Genomic DNA, 24555 nt, shown 5'->3' with positions numbered 1-24555 from the left:
TGGATGGCATCACTGACTCGATGGACATGAGTCTGAGTGAACTCCGGGAGATGGTGATAGACAGGGAGGCCTGGCATGCTACGATTCATGGGGTCACAAAGAGTAGGACACGACTGAAACACTGAACTGAACTGAACTGAACTGAACACATATATATGGAATTTAGAAAGATGGTAATGATATCCCTGTTTCAGATGTATAGAACCATCTTTTGGACTCTGTGGGAGAGGGAGAGAGTGGGATGATTTGGGAGACTGGCATTGAAACACGTATAATATCATATAAGAAATGAATCATCACCAGTCTAGGTTCGATGCAGGGTGCAGGATGCTTGGTGCAGGATGCTTGGGGCTGGTGCACTGGGATGACCCGGAGGGATGGTGTGGGGGCGAGGTGGGAGTGCGGTTCAGGATTGGGAACACGTGTACACCGTGGTGGATTCATGTTGATGTGTGGCAAAACCAATACAATATTGTAAATGAAAAAAAATAATTAAAAAAAAAAGAAATTCCATCTTGAGTTTTATCTTTAAGATTTTTAGGACAGTACTGGGAAGTTATTAAAACCTCCACTAATATTTATTGAGCATGGTACTAAGTGTTTGACATTCTTTATGTCATTTAATGTTCTCAGTGATACAGTGCATAGATATTATTATTTATCCCCATTTATCAGATGCAAGAGCTAAGGCTCAGAATGATTAAGTAACTGTGCCAAGACCAGGCAGCAACTAAATGGCAAAACAAGAATTAAACCAAAGTCTTTCTAACTTCAGAAGCCATGTTCAATAACACTGTGAAATAATGCCAAACAATTCAAATAACATTTGAAGGAAATATTTCAAATAATATTGGAAGGAAAGTCACCCAAACACCTACCACTCATTTTTTTCTGTCTCAAGTTAGACTTTGAAGAATTATTCTGTACCTACTACCTCAGTCCTTGAAAACAGCACACAAAGCTCTTTTTGTTAGAGGAAGACACTGACTGAAAACACCCTTCCTGGCCAGGCACCATAGTAAACATTTTGTGAATTATTTTATGACAGGAGGTTCTAGTAAGGAACATGGAACTAATATGCTACCACCACCCAAAAGAGTTTGAGAAAGGTCAAAAGTGGATGCCACATGTCCTACCATCTCCCAGAATCCTTCTCACTGGCATCCATCTTGGCTGAGCAATGCATGTGCACCAGGAAGGACTCTGAGTCAGAATGATTGGCCAAAGACAAGCCAGAAACTAATCCCACTAACATAAAACCTGAGACTGCGAGCCACAAGGCAGAGAAGTTCTCCTGGTTTTCCTTACCCTACTGCTCTCCACATGCGTGCCCCTTCCCTATAAAAATCTCTTGCTTTGTCAGCACATGTGTCTCTGCAGACAATTCATTTCTGAGCATTAGACAAGAGCCCACTCTTGGGCCCTGGAAGGGGTCCCCCTTCCTGCAACATTTTCATGAGATGCAAATTTACTTGAGTAAACATATATGAAAGATACTTGAATGTCAAATATGAGCAAATTATGATTTTCTCATCTTGCTCTTTGATTGAAGATAATATCCAAGATGATAATGTCCCATGTAGATTTTGCCTTTCTTACACCTTCATGAAGTCCTTCCCAAAAGGGTTCCACTCTTAAACGCAGTTAAGGCCTTATGATTTCAAAATAGAAGGGCAAATTCCCTGGCGGTCCAGTGGTGAGGACTTGATGCCTTCAGTTCAGTTCAGTTCAGTCGCTCAGTCGTCTCCGACTCTTTGCCACCAAATGAATCACAACACGCCAGGCCTCCCTGTCCATCACCAACACCGGAGTTCACTCAAACTCATGTCCATCGAGTCCATTGAGTCGGTGATGCAATCCAGTCATCTCATGCTCTGTCCCCTTTTCCTCCTGCCCCCAATCCCTCCCAGCATCAGAGTCTTTTCCAATGAGTCAACTCTTCGCATGAGGTGGCCAAAGTACTGGAGTTTCAGCATTAGCATCATTCCTTCCAAAGAAATCCCAGGGTTGATCTCCTTTAGAATGGACTGGTTGGATCTCCTTGCAGTCCAAGGGACTCTCAGGAGTCTTTTCCAACACCACAGTTCAAAAGCATCAATTCTTCGTGCTCATCTTTCTTCACAGTCCAAATCTCACATCCATACATGACCACTGGAAAAAACATAGCCTTGACTAGATGGACCTTTATTGGCAAAGTAATGTCTGTGCTTTTGAATATGCTATCTAGGTTGCTCATAACTTTCCTTCCAAGGAGTAAGCATCTTTCAGTTTCATGGCTGCAGTCACCATCTTCAGTGATTTTGGAGCCCCCCAAAATAAAGTCTGACACTGTTTCCACTATTTACCCATCTATTTGCCATGGAGTGATGGGACTGGATGCCATGATCTTTGTTTTCTGAATGTTGAATTTTAAGCCAACTTTTTCACTCTCCTCTTTCACTTTCATCAAGAGGCTTTTTAGCTCCTCTTCACTTTCTGCCATAAGGGTGGTGTCATCTGCATATCTGAGGTTATTGATATTTCTCCCAGCAAACTTGATTCCAGCTTCTGCTTCTTCCAGCCCAGCGTTTCTCATGATGTACTCTGCATAGAAGTTAAATAATCAGGGTGACAATATACAGCCTTGACGTACTCCTTTCCCTATTTGGAAGCAGTCTGTTGTTCCATGTCCAGTTCTAACTGTTACTTCCTGACCTGCATACAGGTTTCTCAAGAGGCAGGTCAGGTGGTCTGGTATTCCCATCTCTTTCAGAATTTTCTACAGTTTATTGTGATCCACAGTGAAAGGCTTTGGCATAGTCAATAAAGCAGAAATAGATGTTTTTCTGGAACTCTCTTGCTTTATCATGATCCAGAGGATGTTGGCAATTTGATCTCTGATTCCTCTGCTTTTTCTAAAACCAGCTTGAACATCTGGGAGTTCACGGTTCACATATTACTGAAGCCTGGCTTGGAGAATTTCGAGCATTACTTTACTAGCCTGTGAGATGAGTGCAATTGTGCGGTAGTTTGAGCATTCTTTGGCATTGCCTTTCTTTGGAATTGCAGTGAAAACTAACCTTTTCCAGTCCTGGGGCCACTGCTGAGTTTTCCAAATGTGCTGGCATATTGAGTGCAGCACTTTCAACAACATCATCTTTCAGGAGTCGAAACAGCTCCACTGGAATTCCGTCACCTCCACTAGCTTTGTTCATAGTGATGCTTTCTAAGGCTCACTTGACTTCACATTCCAGGCTGTCTGGCTCTAGATGAGTGATCTTACCATAGTGATTATCTTGATCATGAAGATATTTTTTGTACAGTTCTTCTGTGTATTCCTGCCACCTATTCTTAACATCTTCTGCTTCTGTTAGGTCCATACAATTTCTGTCCTTTATTGAGCCCATCTTTGCATGAAATACTCCCATGGTATCTCTAATTTTCATGAAGAGATCTCTAGTTTTTCCCATTCTATTCTTTTCCTCTATTTCCTTGCAATGACCTCTGAGCAAGGCTTTCTTTTCTCTTCTTGCTATTCTTTGGAACTCTGCGTTCAGATGCTTATATCTTTCCTTTTCTCCTTTGCTTTTAGCTTCTCTTCTTTTCACAGCTATTTGTAAGGCCTCTGCAGACAGCCATTTTGCTTTTTTGCATTTCTTTTTCATGGGGATGGTCTTGATCCCTGTCTCCTGTACAGTGTCACAAACCTCAGTCCATAGCTCATCAGGCACTCTATCTATCAGATCTAGTCCCTTAAATATATTTCTCACTTCCACAAGCCTGAGCAGCTGAGACGGCACACAAGCGTGGCCAAGAGGAGGTCTGAGGTCAGCGGCGGCGACCGAGAGGAGCAACCCCACGTCCAAGGAGCAGTGGCTTCGCGGGCACAGGAGGGCCTAGAGGGACTACTCCACGTTCAAGGTCAGGAGGGGTGGCGTTGAAGATATACCCCTCATCCAAGGTAAGAAGCAGTGACTGTGCTTTGCTGGAGCTGCCGTGAAGAGATACCCCACGTCCAAGGTAAGAGAAACCCAATTAAGACAGTAGGTATTGCAAGACAGCATCAGAGGGCAGACACGCTAAAATCATAATCACAGAAAACTAGTCAATCCAATCACGCTAGGACCACAGCCTTGTCTAACTCAATGAAACTAAGCTATGCCCTGTGGGCCACCCAAGATGGGCGGGTCATGGTGGAGAGGTCTGACAGAACATGGTCCACTGGAGAAGGGAATGGCAAGCCACTTCAGTATTCTTGCCTTGAGAACCCCGTGAATAGTGAAAAGGCAAAATGACAGGATACTCAAAGAGGAAATCTCCAGGTCAGTAGATGCCCAGTATGCTACTGGAGACCAGTGGAGAAATAACTCCAGAAAGAATGAAGGGATGGAGCCAAAGCAAAAACAACACCCAGTTGTGGATGTGACTGATGATAGAAGCAAGGTCCGATGCTGTAAAGAGCAATACTGCATAGGAACCTAGAGTGTCAGGTCCATGAATCAAGGCAAATTGGAAGTGGTCAAACAGGAGATGGCAATAGTGAACGTCAACATTCTAGGAATCAGCAAACTAAAATGGACTGGAATGGGTGAATTTAACTCAGATGACCATTGTATCTACTACTGCAGGCAGGAATCCCTCAGAAGAAATGGAGTAGCCATCATGGTCAACAAGAGTCCAAAATGCAGTACTTGGATGCAATCTCAAAAACGACAGAATGATCTCTGTTTGTCTCCAAGGCAAACCATTCAATATCATGGTAATCCAAGTCTAGGCCCCAACCAGTAACGCTGAAGAAGCTGAAGTTGAATGGTTCTATGAAGACCTACAAGATCTTTTAGAACTAACACCCAAAAAAGATGTCCTTTTCATTATAGGGGACTGGAATGCAAAAGTAGGAAGTCAAGAAACACCTGGAGTAACAGGCAAATTTGGTCTTGGAATACAGAATGAAGCAGGCAAATGCTAATAAAGTTTTGTCAAGAGAACGCACTGGTCATAGCAAACACCCTCTTCCAACAACACAAGAGAAGACTCTACACATGGACATCTCCAGATGATCAACACTGCAATCAGATTGATTATATTCTTTGCAGCCAAAGATGGAGAAGCTCTATACAGTCAGCAAAAACAAGACTGGGAGCTGACTCTGGCTCTGATTATAAGCTCCTTATTGCCAAATTCATACTTAAATTGAAGAAAGTAGGGAAAACCACTAGACCATTCAGGTATGACCTAAATCAAATCCCTTATGATTATACAGTGGAAGTGAAAAATAGATTTAAGGGACTTGGTGCCTTAACTGTGAGTAATTGATGCTATTGTAGAAGATGTCACGATTCATTTAGAAAAATACTTGTAAATGTTTCCAGTTACTTGAGATTGGCACAGTCTTCTCCCATAATGCCAGTGGGATTTACAAATTCAATAAAAATATCCCAACATCCTTCACTCTCTTACCTTATTTGGATCTTAGATAATAGTTATGATAACTGAAACTTATCAGGCTTCTGAGTGGTTTTCCTGGGTACAAATTCTTTCCCTGTCCTTTCAGCCACCAGGACCTTCCCTGAGTTCCAAGGGGAAAGTTCAAACATTTGCTAATTTGGGAAGGGAGCAGGTGTGGCAACAAAGGGAGGAGCAGTCAAGAAAGGATAGTGAAGCCTTGGGACAGAGTCTTGGTTCCCCCTCAAGGGATATACATAACTATCTTTTAGTTGTTTTATAGATACTAAAATCCCTCCTAGGTGGGAGGTGCTTTCCCTGGTGGCTCAGATGGTAAAGTGTCTGCCTGCAATGCAGGAGACCCGAGTTCAATCCCTGGATCAGGAAAATCCCCTGCAGAAGGAAATGGCAATCCACTCCAGTACTCTTGCCTGGAAAATTCCAAGGACGGAGGAGCCTGGTGGGCTACCGTCCATGGGGTCGCAAAGAGTTGGACACGACTGAACGTGTTCACTTCACTTCTAGGTGAGAAAAGTTATCTGTATGCTGCCCACAGGCACGTAAACACAGAGACCCCAGGCCAGCTGGAACCAGAAGGTTGATGATGCTAACTCCACTTACCTCACCATCAGCCAATCAGAAAAATGCTCACAAGCTGATTACACCCTCTTTGAACCATTACTATAAAACTCCTCACTCCCCCTCCCAAGTGGGGACACACAGTTTTGAGGGCATTAGTCTGCTGCACCTCTCTTTGCCTGCTGCCAAAACAACAAAGCTGTTAAGGACAAGACAGGCAAGTGAATCTGAGACAAAGGGTTGAATCAAAGATACAACTTTATTTGGAGAGCTGGCTGATAAAGAAGATGGCAGAATAATGCCTCAAAATAACCATCTTTTTGGGGTCTGGATGCCAGGTTCTTTTATAGATCAGAGACGGGGGAGGTAAGGAAACAAAGTGAAAAAGCCATTAATCTTATAAATATCTCCTAGAATGGAAAGTCTCAGGCAGAGGATGTGTTAATTTTTTCCTTCCTGCCATCTATAGATGGACAGGGTTCTGAACAAAGGCACTTGGTAACAGTGAGACAGAGGGTTCTCTGAGGCAGGCCATTATGTATGATTATAATAACAAAAACAACAAAAAGCAAGTCAAGGAAAACAGTTCTACCATACAGTCAAAATTGGCTTTTCCCTGTAACAAAGCTATTCTTTTTTAAAAAATTGATGTAGATTTACAATGTTGTGTCAATCTCTGCTATATAGCAAATTGACTCAGTTATATACATATGCATGTTCTTTTTAAAGATTCTTTTCCATTATGGTTTATCACAGGATCAGTTCAGGACAGTTCAGTTCAGTTGCTCAGTCATGTCCGACTCTTTGGGACCCCATGAATTGCAGCACATCAGGCCTCCCTGTCCATCACCAACTCCCGGAGTTCACTCAGACTCACATCCTTCGAGTCAGTGATGCCATCCAGCCATCTCATCCTCTGTCGTCCCCTTCTCCTCCTGCCCCCAATCCCTCCCAGCATCAGAGTCTTTTCCAATGAGTCAACTCTTTGCATGAGGTGGCCAAAGTACTGGAGTTTCAGCTTTAGCATCAGTCCTTCCAAAGGAATCCCAGGGCGGATCTCCTTCAGAATGGACTGGTTGGATCTCCTTGCAGTCCAAGGGACTCTCAAGAGTCTTCTCCAACACCACAGTTCAAAAGCATCAATTCTTCGGTGCTCAGTCTTCTTCATAGTCCAACTCTCACATCCATACATGACCACAGGAAAAACCATAGCCTTGACTAGATGGACCTTAGTCGGCAAAGTAATGTCTCTGCTTTTGAATATGCTATCTAGGTTGGTCAAAACTTTTCTTCCAAAGAGTAAGTGTCTTTTAATTTCATGGCTGCAGTCACCAGTGATTTTGCAGCCCAAAAAATTAAAGTCTGACACTGTTTCCACTGTTTCCCCATCTATTTCCCATGAAGTGATGGGACCAGATGCCATGATCTTTGTTTTCTGAATGTTGAGCTTTAAGCCAAGTTTTCACTCTCCACTTTCACTTTCATCAAGAGGCTTTTTAGTTCCTCTTCACATTCTGCCATAAGGGTGGTGTCATCTGCATATCTGAGGTTATTGATATTTCTCCCGGCAATCTTGATTCCAGCTTGTGTTTCTTCCAGTCCAGAGTTTCTCATGATGTACTCTGCATATAAGTATCACAGGATATTGATTATAATTCCCTGTGGCATACAGTAAGACCTCATTAAAAGCTATTCTTTTCTAGTTCACTGAAAACTCTGTGATTTAATTGCAATGTTGGGGTATAAAGGTTGGATTTGGCTTCATTCTCACCCCAATTTTTACCTGTAAAAACTTCTCCCTGAAAACCATTAGGGAGTTCAGGGCTTTTGAGCAAGAGCCACTTGTTCCCCTTGCTTGGCCCTGCAATAAATCTTTCTCTGCTCCAAACTTCCATGGTTCGGTTTGTTTGACCTCACTGTGTCAGGCACATGAACTGGAATTCAGTAGCAAAATCAACAAATTTCCCTGTCTTTGTATTAAATAACCCTGAGATGAAGGATTCTTTCCTGCCTTTGTGCTAAACAATACTAGGATAAACAAAAATAACATAGTTACTCTTTCATAGAAATACTTCCTAGTAGGAAATGAAACTAGGAACCAAATAAAATAGTTTATTCATCAAGCTTGCTAGTCAGTACTTACATCAAGGCACTCATCTGGCCCTCCTACACAATTCAAAACCATTATAGAGTACCTTTGTCTAATCCCATTAAACTCTCTGCTTTGTGAGACCCATCATAAAACCCCTGCACTGGCCCTAAAACCCTAAAAATATTGTTTCGAGACTTTGTCCTTTTGAGATACTACTGAGACTGGGTCAAAGTGGTGTCTTTTCTTATAGCAGTAAGCCCAATAAACTTAGCTTTGTTTGATCATTGGATCTTTTTGGTGGTCTTTTAGGAAGTAAGAAAATTCTCTGTTCCTTGGAATTCTCAGCAAGCTAATTGTGCAGATGCACCTGATCATTTCATTATGCTGAAATGACCCTAAACATTCTGCAATTCAATTTTGGGTGACCATTCATCATCCATTAAAAAATAATTTGCTGTACTTTTGGTTGTGAAACACTACATAGCAAGAACAAAATTAACTGGATAAGAAAATACAGCATTGCCACTGTTTAGTGAAAAGTTCTCAGGCAGAGCTGAATGTCTTCTGAGAGTTTGTAAGAACCCCATCTGGGGCAATATGAGGGCAGGGTCATGAATCCTGAAAAATGCAAGGGTGTGGTGTAGGCTCAGGAATGGACATCCAGCAGGAATATAGTAAGGGAGTGTGCAATGCTCTATATTTTCTATTTCTAGCTAACTGTGGCCTACATCTAGATCTCAGAAATAGATCAAAGCAGAACACTTCTATGGGATAAAATGATTCTCGTATGATCAGGCAGTGAGGGAGAAGCACAAGCAATACAAACAAGCCAAGGGAGACAAGATTCTGAGCTCAGGTCAAATAGGGCAGTAAGCATCATAGGGATGATTCTCAATGCGTCTGTTTCCTGAGCTACATTGCTCCCCGTCTGGATCAGTTGCCTTCTACACTTGGTACCTAGTTTTTGAGGCAGGAAGTATATGGACCCCTACCCAGCATAAAGTGATTGGAGATCCATTCCCTGTAGACTGAAACTCGAAGACAAGAATAGTGGGGCAGTTAAAGGGGGAGGGTGGGCCCTGTTCAGACCACATAGTTCTCGTTCCCAAAGTCAGGAGACCTCCCTCAGAAAAGGCTCCTTGAGGGTCAAAGGGGTAGTTATGTCAAGGGATACTCTATCCAGACGCCTTTTCAGTGAAATCCACCTTGGCTGAGAGATACGTGCGCACACATGGGAGGATCCAGAGATATACCAAATACAGACTGTGAGCCAAGTAAATCAAAATGATTGGCCAAAGGAAACCTGGAATAAGTACCCCATAAAAGTAATTAAAATTGCCATGGGGGTGCAACTCTGACTCTCTCTCTGAGTATGCCTGTGTACTGTACCTTTTCCCCCTTAATAAATGCTTTACTTGCTTCACTACTTTCCGTCTTTGTGGAAATTTTTTCTGCAAAGCCGAAGGGCCAGGGCCCTTGTCACTGACCACTGTTCTAGTGGCTAGAATCTGGTGCTTTCATTGTTGTGACACAGCCCAATTTCCAGCTGGGAACCTAAGTCCCGTTCTAAGCCATTTCACATCAAGGCCACCCGAGATCAGTTTTCACCCTGTGATTTTCTGTCACCATCATCTCAAGCATTCCTTTGCCTCTTTCTCGTTTCTTATATTTCATATCTTCTTTTCTCTGTCTTATCATTTTTTGTAGCACATTTTCTTTAGCATTTTCATTAAGAAGGGCATATGAAAGTATTCTTTTTACTGTTTGCAAGTTTTTGTATAAACCAGCACTTGTTTGATAATTTGGTTGAATAGAGTTGTCTGCTGGAATAAATTGTTCTTCAGGATTTTTAAAGCATTGCAGTATACCAGGATGTGCTACTCCCAAAATATGGCACCTTGGCATACATTTCCCCAAAAGCAGGAGATAAATCTTCTAGGTACCCTCCCTGTATCAGGAGAAAGACTTATTAGCAGAGACAGGGGTCCAGAGCCTGGAGGTCTGTATAAACAAACCTTGTTACTTCTTCACTTTTTACCACCCATAGTCCAAAACCTGTCTTGTCGATTCTTCAACAGGTATTGTTTCTTTGCCTAAAAAGTATAAAAGCCTTCGGCTCCAATCACTTCTTCAATTCTTTATTCTCCTGTGAAGGCTCCCATGGACATGTAAAATCCCTACAAAATTTGTATGGTTTTCTCCTGTAAATCTGTCTTTGTCAGTTCAATTTTCAGACCCAGTCAGGGATATTTAGAGGGTCATGAGAAACGTGTTGCTTTTCTCACCACTTTGTTGTTGAGAAGTCCAAAGCTATTCTAATTTCTTTTTCTCTTTTTTTGTTCCTTGTCTACTTTCACCTGCTTTTCTGGAAGCTAGATAATCTCTTTTGTTGTAAATGTTTTAAATTTTACAATCATATGTTTGGTGTAGAGCAATTTTAATCTGTTATGATGATTCTCAGTTTGAAAATTTGGATCCTTCAGTTCTGGGAATTTTCTTCGAATTTTTTCTTTCTTTCTTTCTTTCTTTTTTTTTTTTTTTCGTCTGTGCCTTGCAGCTTGTGAGATCTTAGTTCCACAACTTGCAAAACAAATTGTTTCAGCAAGAGCTCAGCTTAAAACATGTGTTCAGGAAAGATAAAGCCACAGGCTTGTTCACAAACAGCCTTGCCTAGCCTATCAAAGCATTTCAGAGACTCAACTCACTTGCAATCTGACTACTTCTTTCCTGTCTTAGTCTAACCTTCCTTCCTGCCCCTCCCTCACCCTTGCTAACTTCCATCCTTTGATTAACTCCTCCCCAACAAAACTACATAAAGTTCTCAGAGAGAGTTCATTTGACTGGTTTCATTTGTCCAATGTCTCCCTTGCCTGGCACGTTTCTAACAAACCAAGCTTGGTGTTTATTGTACAATAGTATGTGAACCAAGAACTTCCAGATGTTCAAGCTGGATTTAGAAAAGGCAGAGGAATCAGAGATCAAATTGCCAACGTCTGTTGGATCATCAAAAAAGCAAGAGAGATCCAGAAAAACATCTACTTCTGCTTTACTGACTATGCCAAAGCCTTTGACTGTGTGGATCACAAGAAACTGTGGAAAATTCTGAAAGAGATGGGAATACCAGACCACCTTACCTGCCTCTTCAGAAATCTGTATGCAGGTGAGGAAGCAACAGTTAGAACTGGACATGGACCAACAGACTGGTTCCAAATAGGAAAAGGAGTATGTCAAGGCTGTATATTGTCACCCTGCTTATTTAACTTCTATGCAGAGTACATCATGAGAAACGCTGGACTGGAAGAAACACAAGCTGGAATCAGGATTGCCGGGAGAAATATCAATAACCTCAGATATGCAAATGACACCACCCTTATGGCAGAAAGTGAAGAGGAGCTAAAAAGCCTCTTGATGAAAGTGAAAGAGGAGAGTGAAAAAGTTGGCTTAAAGCTCAACATTCAGAAAACAAAGATCACGGCATCTGGTCCCATCACTTCATGCGAAATAGATGGGGAAACAGTGTCAGACTTTATTTATTTGGGCTCCAAAATCACTGCAGATGGTGACTGCAGCCATGAAATTAAAAGACACTTACTCCTTGGAAGAAAAGTTTTGACCAACCTAGATAGCATATTCAAAAACAGAGACATTACTTTACTGACTAAGGTCTGTCTAGTCAAGGCTATGGTTTTTCCTGTGATCATGTATGGATGTGAGTTGGACTGTGAAGAAGGCTGAGCGCCAAAGAATTGATACTTTTGAACAGTGGTGTTGGAGAACTCTTGAGTGTCCCTGGTACTGCAAGGAGATCCAACCAGTCCATTCTGAAGATCAACCCTGGGATTTCTTTGGAAGGAATGATGCTAAAGCTGAAGCTCCCGTAGTTCGGCCACCTCATGCGAAGAGCTGACTCATTCAAAAAGACTCTGATGCTGGAGGGATTGGGGGCAGGAGGAGAAGGGGACGACCCAGGATGAGATGGCTGGATGGCATCACTGACTCGATGGACATGAGTCTGAGTGAGCTCCAGGAGTTGGTGATGGACAGGGAGGCCTGGCGAGCTGCGATTCATGGGGTCGCAAAGAGTCAGACACGACTGAGCGACTGAACTGAACTGATGCACAATACCTGTATTGTTTTGCAGATGTTAAAAACCTCCTCCTTTCCAACAAATGGAAGATGTTAACTACTTGATTACCATGTAGCCCTAGCCCCAGGCCTCCTGGAGCCTAAGGACTGATAATTTTAATCCCCTTGACAGCACTGTGCTACATCACCATCAGCCAATCAGAGAACTGCGCACGAGCTGATCACACACACTGAGACCCTCCTCCCTCACCGACTTTTAAAAGTGCTTTGTGAAACTCCAGGAAGTTTGGGGCTTTTATCTTGCTAGGCTCTGTAGTAGACTTATCTCTGCTCAAAACTCTGGCCACCATTTCAGTTTGTTTGGCCTCATTGTGCATCAAGCACATGAACTTGTGTTGGCAGACTGCCTGCTGTTCCCTGTCCAGAGACTTTTCTCTTTACCCTCTCTAGAGACTCTGGAGTTTCTCCTAGAGTCAAGGACAAATGATCATCCAGCAGTGTTGAGTTAGGGAGAGGATTTGAGTTTGTGTGTAATTCTTTGATAAAATTATGTCTATTTTTAATTTTCTATACCGTTGCTATAGATTTCTGCTTTCTCAGTTTTTCTAAGTTAGTTTTCAGTGTTTGCTTTCCAGAAATTTATTGTTGTTGTCCCCTTCTTTGTGCATTCAAGTCTTTTCTTAAAAAAAAAAAAAAAATCAGTATTGTAGTTTGGGTCTTCCCTTGTGGCTCAGTGGGTAAAGAATCCACCTGCAATGTGGGATACCTGGGTTTGATCCCTGCGTTGGGAAGGTCCCCTGGAGAAGGGAAAGGCTACCCACTCCAGTATTCTGGCCTGGAGAATTCCATGGACTGTATAGACCATGGGGTCACAAAGAGTAGGATATGGTTCTTATAAAAATTGAGTTTTAGGGAGGGAACAATTAGATTGATGTGTTCTTGTGGCCCCCCATTGGCATTCCACTAGAAACACATAGGTAGAGTTTACCATTTTGTAAAGGCTTATACACCATTCAGTTCAGTTCAATTCAGTCGCTCATCGTGTCCGACTTTTTTCGACCCCATGAATTGCAGCATGCCAGTTCTCCCTGTCCATCACCAACTCCCGGAGTTCACTCAGACTCATGTCTATCGAGTCAGTGATGCCATCCAGCCATCTCATCCTCTGCTGTCCCCTTTTCCTCCTGCCCCCAATCCCTCCCAGCATCAGAGTCTTTTCCAATGAGTCAACTCTTCGCATGAGGTGTCCAAAGTACTGGAGTTTCAGCTTTAGCATCATTCCTTCCAAAGAAATCCCAGGGCTGATCTCCTTCAGAATGGACTGGTTGGATCTCCTTGCAGTCCAAGGAACTCTCAAGAGTCTTCTCCAACACCACTCTTCAAAAGCATCAATTCTTCAGCACTCAGCCTTCTTCACAGTCCAACTCTCACATCCATACATGACCACTGGCAAAATCACAGCCTTGACTAGACGGACCTTAGTCGGCAAAGTAATGTCTCTGCTTTTGAATATACTATCTAGGTTGGTCATAACTTTTCTTCCAAGGAGTAAGTGTCTTTTAATTTCATGGCTGCAGTCACCATCTGCAGTGATGTTGGAGCCCAAATAAATAAAGTCTGACACTGTTTCTCCTGTTTCCCCATCTATTTCACATGAAGTGATGGGACCAGATGCCGTGATCTTCGTTTTCTGAATGTTGAGCTTTAAGCCAACTTTTTCACTCTCCTCTTTCACTTTCATCAAGAGGCTTTTTCGCTCCTCTTCACTTTCTGCCATAAGGGTGGTGTCATCTGCATATATGAGGTTATTGATATTTCTCCCAGCAATCTTGATTCCAGCTTGTGCTTCTTCCAGTCCAGCGTTTCTCATGATGTACTCTGCATAGAAGTTAAATAAGCAGGGTGACAATATAGCCTTGACGTACTCCTTTTCCTATTTGGAACCAGTCTGTTGGTCCATGTCCATGTTCTAACTGTTGCTTCCTGACCTGCATACAGATTTCTCAAGAGGCAGGTCAGGTGGTCTGGTATTCCCATCTCTTTCAGAATTTTCCACAGTTTCTTGTGATCCACACAGTCATAGGCTTTGGTATAGTCAATAAAGCAGAGGTAGATCTTTTTCTGGAACTCTCTTGCTTTTTCCATGATCCAGCAGATGTTGGCAATGTGATCTCTGGTTCCTCTGCCTTTTCTAAAACCAGCTTGAACATCATGGAGTTCACGGTTCACGTATTGCTGAGGTCTGGCTTGGAGAATTTTGAGCATTACTTTACTAGCATGTGAGATGAATGCAATTGTACAGTAGTTTGAGCATTCTTTTGCATTGCCTTTCTTTGGAATTGGAATGAAAACTGACCTTTTCCAGTCCTGTGGCCACTGCTGAGTTTTCCAAACTTGCTGGCATATTGAGTGCAGCACTTTCACAGCATCATCTTTCAGGATTTGAAACAGCTCCACTGGAATTCCATCACCTCCACTAGCTGTGTTCATAGTGATGCTTTCTAAGGCCCACTTGACTTCACATTCCAAGATGTCTGCCTCTAGATGAGTTATCACATCATCATGATTATCTTGGTCATGAAGATCTTTTTTGTACAGTTCTTCCATGTATTCTTACCTCCTCTTCTTCATATCTTCTGCTTCTGTTAGGTCCAGACCATTTCTGTCCTTTATCGAGCCCATCTTTGCATGAAATGTTCCCTTGGTATCTCTAATTTTCTTGAGGAGATCTCTAGTCTTTCCCATTCTGTTCTTTTCCTCTATTTCTTTGCATTGATTGCTGAAGAAGGCTTTCTTATCTCTTCTTGCTATTCTTTGGAACTCTGCATTCAGATGCTTATATCTTTCCTTTTCTCCTTTGCTTTTCACCTGTCTTCTTTTCACAGCTATTTGTAAGGCCTCCCCAGGCAGCCATTTTGCTTTTTGCATTTCTTTTCCATGGGGATGGTCTTGATCCCTGTCTCCCGTACAATATCACGAAAATGTGGTCCACTGGAGAAGGGAATGGCAAGCCACTTCAGTATTCTTGCCTTGAGAACCCCATGAACAGTAGGAAAAGGCAAAATGATAGGATACTGAAAGAGGAACTCCCCAGGTCATTAGATGCCCAATATGCTGCTGGAGATCAGTGGAGAAATAACTCCAGAAAGAATGAAGGGATGAAGCCAAAGCAAAAACAATACCCAGTTGTGGATGTGACTGGTGATATAAGCAAGATTCGATGCTGTAAGAGCAATATTGCATAGGAACCTGGAATGTCAGGTCCATGAATCAAGGCAAATTGGAAGTGGTCAAACAAAAGATGGCAAGGGTGAACGTCGACATTCTAGGAATCAGTGAACTAAAATGGACTGGAATAGATGAATTTAACTCAGATGACCATTACATCTACTACTGCGGGCAGGAATCCCTCAGAAGAAATGGAGTAGCCATCATGGTCAACAAAAGAGTCCAAAATGCAGTACTTGGATGCAATTTCAAAAACGACCGAATGATCTTTGTTCGTCTCTAAGGCAAACCATTCAATATCACAGTTATCCAAGTCTATGCCCCAACCAGTAACGCTGAACAAACTGAAGTTGAACCGTTTTATGAAGACCTACAAGACCTTTTAGAACTAACACCCAAGAAAGATGTCCTTTTCATTATAGGGGACTGGAATGCAAAAGTATGAAGTCAAGAAACCCCTGGAGTAATAGGCAAATTTGGCCCTGGAATGCGGAATGAAGCAGGGCAAAGACTAACCGAGTTTTGCCAAGAAAATGCACTGGTCATAGCAAACACCCTCTTCCAACAACACAAGAGAAGACTCTACACATGGACATCACCAGATGATCAACACCGAAATCAGATTGATTATATTCTTTGCAGCCAAAGATGGAGAAGCTCTATACAGTCAACAAAAACAAGACCAGGAGCTGACTGTGGCTCAGATCATGAACTCCTTATTGCCAAATTCATACTTAAATTGAAGAAAGTAGGGAAAACTGCTAGACCATTCAGGTATGACCTAAATCAAATCCCTTATATACCAATAGCAAAACTGTTTTCAGAATATTTTAAGCAACTCATAAGATTAAGTGATGAACTGGTTTAACTTTGGAAAACTCAGGTCTTTCATATGTATATCATTAGGAAACAGAAACAACAGCTTCCTCTTTCAAAATTCTCTTACTTTGGATTTTCTGAATCACAAGTCAAATGTATTATAATGTAAAGCATGCACTGAGTTTGAAGGGGAAAGAAGAGGAGGAAAGAGAGGAGAGGAAGAGAGTAATAGAAGTTGGAGGGTGAGTGAGAAGAATTAAATTATGCCTGAATAAAATGTATGAGAGGAAAGACTTTATACTCTTTTATGTTTGATAGCTGGACCTATGAAATACTAACAATAGGAAGATTTACAGGAGAAAAGACATACCAATTCATTAATTTTTAGTAGTATTGAGCTAAGAGATAGATGGGCTCCAGTTGAAGGATTCCTGTTTACCCTCTTAAAGGGAAGTAGCAACAGGAATAGGGCAGACAGCCAGTCTTTGTCTCTTGTAAATATCTCAAGCTTATCATCATGTCAAGGATAAAGAGAGGCAAAACTCTATTTGAGTAAAGTATTGAGGGATTCTCCTTCTCCACCCTTTCTAGGACAAGGGAGACACTACACAAAGTCTCCTTGGAGTCAAAAGTCAGAGGATAATTCCAGGCCATAACTAGTCTTGTTCTTTCCAGAAGCCTTCACTTTGAGATTCATCTTGGCTGAGGAGGGCAAGGGCACCCCACGTCCTGAGACAAATTAACCAGGGAGGTGGGGAGGAGACAAAGCAAGATGATTGGCCTGAAAGGAGACAAAGACCCAGAAAACTGTCCCCCTTATAAAGGAGTTAAACTTCCCATAGGGGCGACTCTTTCCGAGTTTGTCCTTTTGCCTTTCCACATGTACTTTTCAGTAAACTTCTTACTTTACCTTCTGCCACCTCACCTAAATTTGTTCTGGACTAGACAGGCAAGGACTGGGGACTCTAGCCCTAACTGCTGGCCCCTGTGCTCCAGTGCTTAGGACTCCTGGTCCGGGAAACTAAGACCTTACTTCCAGCTACTGCTTGCTACCATTTACTGCTCCACATGTCTGAAATCAGTATCAGCATGAAGACATCAGAGGGGAAAAAACTGAGTATCCCAAATAGCAATGAGATTTGAAGAGTTTATATATGGTCATAAGGGAGGTAAGGGAAGGAGGATTAGGCCTCTTAATGGAGAGTAAATTGTTTTTAGAAAAATTAATGAATCCTTAAAAGAGATAGTATGACAAGTATATCAGGGTGTGATGTTGACTTCTAACATCCTCTCCTATGATAAAAGTCAATGTTCATATTTGGGAGCACATGTACACCCATGGTGTATTCATGTCAATGTATGGCAAAATCAATACAGTATTGTAAAGTAAAATAAAGTAAAAATTAAGATTAAAAAAAAAAAAAAAAGAGTCAATGTTACCTGGCTGATGAAACTCCTGGGGAAGAGATTTATGACAACTGAGTTTCCTTTGGAGATCTGTCTTTAGGCACATAAGGGGCATTCCTGCATTTGCTATTTTTCAAGTACCTTCACCTCAAAATAATCCTTATGGCTAAAAATGCACATATGCACATTTGCACAAATGCAAATTCTGCCACTCTTCAAGGACAAGCAGACTTGTGCACAGCCTTCTCATGCTATCCTGCCAGGACCATCCAGTTCAAGGTCTGTTCTTTAGTTTACAAACTAAATTGTTAAATATACCCAAAGTTGATTGAACCAACTCAAGAGATTTGTTTAACCATTCTTTCATTAAATAATTATGTGTTCATCTTGGTGCCATGTGTCACCATGTGTTCACAGAATACAAAGTGAACAAAACAGACATAATCCTAGCCATTATGGTACATAGGCTCTATATAGAGATTTTGGCTTTTATATTGGCCATTTTACTGTGATAAATATTACTATCAATGAGCATGCCAAATGTTACTCTGAAAGTACATTACCTGGTTTTCAGTCAAGTCAAGCAGGTATAGTATCCTCTCCCCAGTATACTTCCCAGATTCTGTGTGCTTAGTTGCTCAGTCATGTCTGACTCTTTGCGACCCCATTGACTGTAGCCTGCCAGGCTCCTCTGTCCATAGGGATTTTCCAGGCAACAACACTGGGGTGGGTTGTCATGCCCTCCTCCAGGGGATCTTCCTGACCCAAGAATCGAACTGGGTTCAATTTGCATTGCAGGTGGATTTTTTACCAGCTGAGTTAGAGTTTCTTATTCTGCAGCTTCCCTTTTATTATGCCTCACAGATCAATTCAAGACAGTTAAAAACATTCCTTCTGTAGAGCGAATGAAACACCGTTCATTAAGCCTCAGTTTTTTAGTTACAGTAACATTTCAATCATGCCTTTCTGATTGTGATTTAACTTGGGATAGTCCCAATCTTATCATTTACTTTTTTTTTTTTTTGCCATGCTGTGTGGTTTGTGGGATCTTAGTTACCTAAGGATTGAACCTATGGGATTAGGGATTGAACTAATCTGTGGGACTAGGGATTGAACCTGTGGCCCCCATGATGGAAGCACTGAGTCCCAACCACTGGACCACCAGGGAATTCCCCAATGTTTTTTTTTTCTTCCAAAATTTAAGATATGTAAAGAATATGTAAAGAATAGCTCAGCAAACACAGAAATACTCATTACCCAGCCAAAGGAAAAAGTTATACCAATGTATTTAAATCCTTAGTTTATATACATCCCCACCTTTCTCTCTAAGAATTAAGTATTACCCTGAGTTTGTTGTTTCATCATTCCATTACATGTTATATTATTTCACAATATATGTATGTATTATTAAACAAAACATAGAATCATTTTGTGTGGTTTTTATTTTACATAGTGGTATTATACTATATTCATTCTATCACAGCTTTTTATTTTGGATGAACAGTACATACCTAGAGATGAAAATAATACAATACAGATACAATGAAAACACATCTTCAAGTTTACTAAATATTATCAACATGTCTTTCAGTTTTGCTTCAGCAATTTACAATCCCCATCATGTGCCCCACCCCTAGTATTATATAAGAGACCTTCTGCTTCAAAAATTTCCCCAAATTTGGTATTGTCTAACTTAAATTTTGCAACCATGATGGATTTAAAATTGTATCTGATTGCCGCTTTGATGAGCAATGAGAATCTTTTCATGTTTATTGGCCATTTGTGTCCTTCACTTTTGTGAGTTACATAGCTACAGGGATTTAAGTTCAGGAGTACAAGAACTTTGTAGCCCCAATATGAAGAGTAATGCCTAAACCATGGTGGATATTCAATACATATTTAGTTGAATATTTGGTTAACAAAGATATATAAGTTGACTGAATAGTGTAGAGGAGGAAAAAGTTTTCCTCAACCTTTTTAATGTCCCCAGTTGGGTCTAAAAATAAAACTGACAAAAATAAATTAACAGAAGAAAATCACACAAATTTATTTAGTATGAGTTTTATGTACAAGCGAGCCTTCATAAGAAAATGAAGACCCAGAGAAACAGTATTTTTACAGTGGGTTTAATGAAGAGTGGATAGTTGTGGGGGCATATAACAGGTTAAGGAGTATGAGGGAAGTGCAGTAAACTGGGAAAAGCTTAGCAAGTCTTGTTTGTTTACATTCTCAGATGTTTGTTTATAGGGAGAGACCTTTCACAGAAGATTTTTATGACCTGTTTTAGAGGAAGAAGGGCAAGGAAGGAAATCAAAGTGATCTTTCTGCTTCTGTTGTTCTCTCAGACTCTTTCAGCTTATGATATTTAGAATGCCAACTTGCTATATTTGGGGGCAGCATGTCCTGAACACCATCAATATCAATGACTGTTTATAGCTTTTGCCCATCTTAAAAGATGTCTTTTTCTGACTGATTTGTCAGATATTTAAAATATATTTTGAACACTAATCTTTCATGGATAATATGTGTAGTAAATATCTTCTCTTAAGATATATTAAAAAACATATTTTTTCCATTAAAAAAAACTGACTCTTTTTCATTTTAATATAGTTTTCCATTTAATATGTAAAAGTCAAGGACGGGGGTCCCAACTTGCCAGGTGGCTCCAGTCCTTGTCATTCAGGAACCTAGATTTCTTCCAATTTGAGGATAAGCCAGATTTTAGGATTATGTTCCCTCTGCATGGTTGAAACAAGAGCTGCAGTTACATCCATGTTTCATCCAGCAGGAAAAGGTAAGAAGTGTGTGGAGTGGGGACACAAGCTGTATTAAGGGAAGGACATTGTACTTATGTCTGCTCACATTCAGTTGAGGAGAACTTATTCACATAACAGCATCTAAGGGCAACAGAGGGAGAAACAGTCTCTGGCTAGGTGATATATGTCCACTGTAGCCTTCTTGCATTTGGAAGAAGGGGGAAAAGATTTTAAACGTACACTTGACAACTTTCCTACCAAGAGCTTTGTCTCTTTTCCTACTACTTGGAAGAGTCATATGATCGCAATGATCTATTTCTTGAAGGTCTAATACAATGCATTTAAAATCTAAAGGGTCTCATATTTTTTTCTGGACTTCCCTTGTAGCTCAGCTGGTAAAGAATCCACCTGTAATGCAGGAGACCTGGGTTTGATCCCTGGGTTGGGAAGATCATTTGGAGAAGGAAATGGCAATCCATTCTAGTACTATTGCCTGGAAAATCCCATGGACAGAGGAGCCTGGTAGGCTACAGTCCATGGGGTCACAAAGAGTCGGACACGGCTGAGCGAATTCACGTTCACGTTCACGTTCACTAGTGATAGAACTACTTAAGCTTCTATTTCTTCTTGAATAAGTTTTGGTAAGTTATCTTTTTTCTAAAATTTGTAATTTTTCTCTCTCTCTCTTTTTTTTTTTTTTTTTGGCAGGAGGGGGCATGCCTCAAAGCGTGTGGAATTTCACAGGGATGGAACATTCACCGCTGCAGTGGAAGTGCAAAATCTTAACTATTGGACCATCAAGGAAGTCTAGAATTTTGAAGTTTTGATCTAAGATTTCAAATTCATTTGCATAGAGTTATTTGTATAATTACTCTTTATTGTTTGAATATGTGCCCAGTCTGTGGTAACATTCCCTCCTTTTATTGATCCTAATGTTATGTGTTGCTTTCCTCTTTTTTACTTTTTTATCTTATCAGAGGGTGTCTATTTTATTAATCTTTTCAAACTGCTAACTTTGGGTTCTGTTCAGTTCAGTTCAGTCGCTCAGTTGTGTCGGACTCTTTGCGACCCCATGAATCGCAGCACGCCAAGCCTCCTTGTCCAACACCATCTCCTGGAGTTCACTCAGACTCATGTCCATCGAGTCCGTGATGCCATCCAGCCATCTCATCCTCTGTCGTCCCCTTCCCCTCCAGCCCCCAATCCCTCCCAGCATCAGAGTCTTTTCCAATGAGTCAACACTTCGCATGAGGTGGCCCAAGTACTGGAGCTTCAGCTTTAGCATCATTCCTTCCAAAGAAATCCCAGAGTTGGTCTCCTTCAGAATGGACTGGTTGGATCTCCTTGCAGTCCAAGGGACTCTCAAGAGTCTTCTCCAACACCACAGTTCAAAAGCATCAATTCTTCGGCACTCAGCCTTCTTCACAGTCCAACTCTCACATCCATACATGACCACTAGAAAAACCATAGCCTTGACTAGACGGACCTTAGTCGGCAAAGTAATGTCTCTGCTTTTGAATATACTATCTAGGTTGGTCAAAACTTTTCTTCCAAGGAGTAAGCATCTTTTAATTTCATGGCTGCAGTCACCATCTGCAGTGATTTTGGAGCCCCCCAAAATAAAGTCTGACACTGTTTCTACTGTTTCCCCATCTATTTCGCATGAAGTGATGGGAACAGATGCCATGATCTTCGTTTTCTGAATGTTGAGCTTCAAGCCAACTTTTTCACTCTCCTCTTTCACTTTCATCAAGAGGCTTTTTAGTTCCTCTTCACTTTCTGCCATAAGGGTGGTGTCATCTGCATATCTGAGGTTATTGATATTTCTCCCCGCAATCTTGATTCCAGCTTATGTTTCTTCCAGCCCAGCGTTTCTCATGATGTACTCTGCGTATAAGTTAAATAAGCAGGGTGACAATATACAGCCTTGAAGTACTCCTTTTCCTATTTGGAACCAGTCTGTTGGTCCATGTCCATGTTCTAACTGTTGCTTCCTGACCTGCATACAGATTTCTCAAGAGGCAGGTCAGGTGGTCTGGTATTCCCATCTCTTTCAGAATTTTCCACAGTTTCTTGTGATCCACACAGTCATAGGCTTCGGCATAGTCAATAAAGCAGAAATAGATGTTTTTCTGGAACTCTCTTGCTTTTTCCATGATCCAGCAGATGTTGGCGATTTGATCTCTGGTTCCTCTGCCTTTTCTAAAACCAGCTTGAACATCAGGGAGTTCACGGTTCATGTATTGCTGAGGTCTGACTTGGAGAATTTGGGGCATTACTTTACTAGCATGTGAGATGAGTGCAATTGTGTGGTAGTTTGAGCATTCTTTGGCATTGCCTTTCTTTGGAATTGGAATGAAAACTGACCTTTTCCAGTCCTGTGGCCACTGCTGAGTTTTCCAAACTTGCTGGCATTTTGAGTGCAGCACTTTCACAGCATCATCTTGGGATCTGAAACAGCTCAACTGGAATTTCATCACCTCCACTAGCTTTGTTCGTAGTGATGCTTTCTAAGGCCCACTTGACTTCACATTCCAAGATGTCTGGCTCTAGATGAGTGATCACACCATCGTGATTATCTGGGTCATGAAGATCTTTTTTGTACAGTTCTTCTGTGTATTCTTGGCACCTCTTCTTAATATTTTCTGCTTCTGTTAGGTCCAGACCATTTCTGTCCTTTATCGAGCCCATCTTTGCATGAAATGTTCCCTTGGTATCTCTAATTTTCTTGAGGAGATCTCTAGTCTTTCCCATTCTGTTCTTTTCCTCTATTTCTTTGCATTGATTGCTGAAGAAGGCTTTCTTATCTCTTCTTGATTTTCTTTGGAACTCTGCATTCAGATGCTTATATCTTTGCTTTTCTCCTTTGCTTTTCGCCTCTCTTCTTTTCACAGCTATTTGTAAGGCCTCCCCAGACAGCCATTTTGCTTTTTTGCATTTCTTTTCCATGGGGATGGTCTTGTTCCCTGTCTCCTGTACAATGTCATGAACCTCATTCCATAGTTCATCAGGCACTCTATCTATCAGATCTAGCCCCTTAAATCTATTCCTCACGTCCACTGTTTAATCATAAGGGATTTGATTTAGGTCATACCTGAATGGTCTAGTGGTTTTCCCTACTTTCTTTAATTTGAGTCTGAATTTGGCAATAAGGAGTTTATGATCTGAGCCACAGTCAGCTCCTGGTCTTGTTTTTGTTGACTCTATAGAGCCTCTCCATCTTTGGCTGCAAAGAATATAATCAATCTGATTTCGGTCTTGCCATTCCATGTGTAGAGTCTTCTCTTGTGTTGTTGGAAGAGGATCTTTGCTATGACCAGTGCATTTTCTTTGCAAAACTCAGTTAGTCTTTGCCCTGCTTCATTCCGCATTCCAAGGCCAAATTTGTCTGTTACTCCAGATGTTTCTTGACTTCCTACTTTTGCATTCCAGTCCCCTATAATGAAAAGGACATCTTTCTTGGGTGTTAGTTCTAAAAGGTCTTGTAGGTCTTCATATAACCGTTCAACTTCAGCTTCTTCAGCATTACTGGTTGGGGCATAGACTTGGATAACTGTGATATGAATGGTTTTCCTTGGAAATGAACAGAGATCATTCTGTCGTTTTTGAAATTGCATCCAAGTACTGCATTTCGAACTCTTTTATTGACCATGATGGCTACTCCATTTCTTCTGAGGGATTCCTGCCCACAGTGTAGATGTAGTGGTCATCTGAGTTAAATTTACCCATTCCAGTCCATTTTAGTTCACTGATTCCTAAAAGGTCAACGTTCACCCTTGCCATCTCTTGTTTGACCACTTCCAATTTGCCTTGATTCATGGACCTGACATTCCAGGTTCCTATGCAATATTGCTCTTTACAGCATCGGATCTTGCTTCTATCACCAGTCACATCCACAGCTGGGTATTGTTTTTGCTTTGACTTCATCCCTTCATTCTTTCTGGAGTTATTTCTCCACTGATTCCAGTAGCATATTGGGCACCTAATGACCTGGGGTGTTCCTCTTTTGGTATCCTATCATTTTGCCTTTTCCTATTGTTCATGGGGTCTCAAGGCAAGAATATTGAAGTGGCTTGCCATTCCCTTCTCCAGTAGACCACAGTCTGTCAGACCTCTCCACCATGACCCACGCGTCTTGGGTTGCCCCATAGGCATGGCTTGGTT

This window comes from Oryx dammah, unplaced genomic scaffold (assembly GCF_014754425.2).
Source record: "Oryx dammah isolate SB20612 unplaced genomic scaffold, SCBI_Odam_1.1 HiC_scaffold_11229, whole genome shotgun sequence".
Lineage (NCBI taxonomy): Eukaryota > Metazoa > Chordata > Mammalia > Artiodactyla > Bovidae > Oryx > Oryx dammah.
The sequence above is the reverse complement of the archived record's forward strand: the minus strand, read 5'-3'. Positions refer to the sequence as shown.